This window comes from Melospiza georgiana, chromosome 12 (genome assembly GCF_028018845.1).
Source record: "Melospiza georgiana isolate bMelGeo1 chromosome 12, bMelGeo1.pri, whole genome shotgun sequence".
In the NCBI taxonomy this organism is placed as follows: Eukaryota; Metazoa; Chordata; class Aves; order Passeriformes; family Passerellidae; genus Melospiza; species Melospiza georgiana.
This window is the reverse complement of record NC_080441.1, coordinates 258,435-262,156: the sequence shown is the minus strand read 5'-3', so window position 1 is coordinate 262,156 and position 3,722 is coordinate 258,435.

The following is a 3,722-nucleotide window of genomic DNA, read 5'->3' as shown; positions in this document are numbered from 1 at the left end:
GCAGCCGCGTCACGGCCGGATCGGGGCCACAGCGGCTGCGCGGTGAAGAGGGAAGCGCCTGGCGCCATCTTGGGGGAGGGCACTCTGAAGAAGCGGAGGCGCCAGGCCAAGGGGGAGCGGCTTCCCGCTGCCAGAGGGTGGGGTTAGACGGGATAGCGGGGGGAAATGCCTCCCTGTGGGGTGCGTGCGGGGCCTGGCGCCCCGGCGAGGGTTGCCGAGAGAAGCTGTGGATGCCCCGCCACTGGAAGCGTTCAAGGCCAGATTGAAGGGGGCTTGGAGCATCCTGGACTAGGGGAAGGTGTCCCTGCCCATGGCGAGCAGGGTAGGGGTAGTGAAATCAGATGATTTTGAATGTCCCTTCCAACCCAGACTATTCTAGGATTCTATGATACCAGAATCTCTTTTCAAGTTTTAGCCCCCAGCAAAAAGCACAGAATCAGTTCGGTTGGAAAATACCTCAGATCATCGAATTTAACACAGGACTGAACACCATCACGTTAACCACACCACGGCACTGGGTACTATATCCAGTCTTTCTAAATACTCCCAGGGACAGTGATTACACCACCTCCCTGGGCAGCCCATTCCAATGTCTAAGTACCCTTTTTGTGAAGAAATTCCTGCTATGTCCAACCTAAACCTCCCCCTGAAGACTCAGTCCTCTCATCCTGTCACTTGTTACCTGAGAGCAGCCAGATCTTCACCTGGCTACATCCTCCTTTCAGGGAGTTGTAGAGACTAAGTGAGAAAGGCTTAAGTAAGATATTACCAGCTCAGAAATTAGGGGTGGAAATCCAAGTTTTCATATAGCAATCTGGAAGAATTATATTTGGTGGTTTTTTTGATGTAGCCTATAATGTTTGCAGCCACAACATGGCCTCTTGGTACAACACGGTCACCACAAACATGATGCCAGGGTCCAGTGTCAGCTGTTTAGGTGGCGATGGCAGGAGCAGTGCGCCGGGACAGCTGCAAAACATGCCTGAGGAGCAGGGTAAGTGCAAGTGATGGCTGCAAGCTCTGTGCTACCATAGCAAGATGGGTACTCACAGCTGTCTGAGACATTGTGCTAAAGGCATTCCGGTCAATGATACAGAAAGTATCATTGAGTAGCAAACACCTCAATCTCTCTGTATTTTCCATTTTGGCAAAGCTGTTGCCACTCACATTTCTGGACAGTGACACTACATTTGTATTGCCCTGCAAAACATCCACCTCCATTAATTTTAACCAGTTCATCAATATGTAGTGAATTGCCCTTACCATAGAACTGCAACAGGCAAAAGGAAAAAAGAATAAGAGGGAGCACAGGAATTCTCATGTTTTTTCAGCTGAGCCTGGAAATTAGAGTTGTCATTTCAGGCAGGTCCAGCTATGTCTTAGGGACTTATGATCCACCTTGTATGGCTCAACTGAAAGGAGCCAAAATGAGATCCCAAATAGGTGATTTGGGAGAAGCACATTAAGGAGTTCCAGTTTAGAAATGGCTGACAAAGTTCATGCCAGAAACAGTTATTTTGTGCTGTTCTCATCTACTCTAGTCTGAGTTTTACAGAGGAAAATTCCTGAATTTCTATAAACACCCATCAACTGACAGTGCCTAGAAAATTGCTCCTTGTTATAAAATTATTATGCTCATTTTTCAGTTATTAATTTTTGATTGAATATCTAGGGTGAATAATATTCCCTTTTTTATTAATTCTGAATGAATCTTTTGGGTTCAGATTATTTATGTATTCATTAGTCCCCATCCCTCAGCTCTCCTAAACTTTTTATCCAGTTTAAAACCAAAGCATGATGAACTTGGTAAAAGGCCAATATGTTTGATGAAAATATGGAGCATGGTACATAGTACTTGCATGAACCAGTTTGCAGTGTAAATTCAACAACACTGTTAAATACGCAGAGATTCATTCAAGAGAGTGACAAAGAATTTTATAACTTTTAATTCTCTAGGAAAAGATCTGACTGAATTTGGAGCAAGACCATACATACACTATGTAGTGAGAGACTGTAAAATACCATTCCAGTTTGCAATGAAGATGCAACTGAGTTCTGATAAGAAGCCTCATGAAGATTCCTTTTAGAACAATGGGTGGCCCTGATACAATTACAGCATTTATGTTCAATTGCTGTTTCAAATGTCATTATGTTCATGCTAATCCCACCTAACCACATGTTCAGTACATGTTAACAAAATGTTACTAAACTGAAGCCTGGAGTCATCAATTAAATATTTTAGTCTTTAAATCAGAGGTGACAGAAAAAGAGGCTTTTGTTTGCATTTGCTTATTTTTCCAGTTGTGTGGCAGTCAATAAATACACCATGGGTCAGAGAAGCACAGAGACCCCACCTTGATGGAGGCCATTTTTAGCATATTTCTTACAGGACTAACAATTTGCTTTAGTTTTCACTATCCATCCCAGGGAGACCCCTAACTTTAAATTGTTTTGTATTGAAACTAGAATTTGAAGCTTTTCTTCATATGGTAATTGGAAGAGTATCTGGTAATGCCATTCTTTGGCAACTGCATTGATATCACAGGCAGTGCTGTTCCACCTACTTATAAAGGTCATCTTTCCCTTTTCCCCTTCACAGTAACAGCATCCAGAAACTCTGAGCATCCACACTGGTAAGGTGACATCTTCAAGTACATACTGGAGTTTACAGTAGTGTTTGAGAGCTCCCCTCTTTTGTGTTCTTAACACATCTATGAGCTTCTCTGAGGCAACATTGCCTTCTGCTTCCCATAGCACAAACAGCAGCTAAATATCAGTATCTGACAGACTGAAAAACTGAAGATAAGGAGAGTCTGATGTTCTCTTATCAGAATGTAGCAATTATGCGGCTGCATAACTATAACAACACTGGGCAGTGCCCTTAGAGTCCATAGACTCTGTGGCATCTCCCAGGAATGAAGGTCTGGAGAACTGCTAGCAAGAACTGCAAGGCAGAACTTAAAAGACTGTATGGTGGTTAGACTGGGTGGCACTGAGAAAATAGGCCTTGATAACTGATTAATATAAATTTAGATAATCTTCAGGTTCAAATAATGAAAGTTTAGCCAATTTGTGCATGAGCAGATTTCCTAACTTTTCCACTATCAGGTTTAGCCTGCCAAAGAAAATCACAGTTGAACTTTGAGTACAAATAATTAACAAATTGAGTTAGTTGAACAAAAATGGCAAAACTTTGTGCCATCAACACGTTTAATTTTAAATCACACTTGTTTTGGTTTGCTGTTATTCTCCAAGGAAGGGGTGCTGCCATACACATCTATTAATCAAACTAATTAAAAATGCCTTTAAGGCTGCTTTTGCAAACTGGGTTAAGCTCCTGCAAACTCGAAAGTTTAACTGATACTGTGATTTTCCTTCCAAAGAAGTGATAGATCTGCTGCTTCACAAAATCAGTTAGCATTGGAAGGGACCTCTGGGAGATCATCCAGTCCAATCCCCCTGAGAAGGCAGGGTCACCTGGAGCAGGTGACACAGGAATGTCTCAAGAGAGGGAGACTCCATGACCTCACTGGGCAGCTGTTCCAGGGTTGTGCTACCCTCAATGCAAAGTTCTTTCTCATGTTGAGCTGGAACTTCTAGTATTTTAGTTTATGACCATTGCTCCTGTCACTAAGCACCTCTGAAAAGACTCTGGCACCATCCCCATCCCATGGCATCTGGCTTTGGGATTTTTATATGCATTAGTGAGATCCCCTCTCATT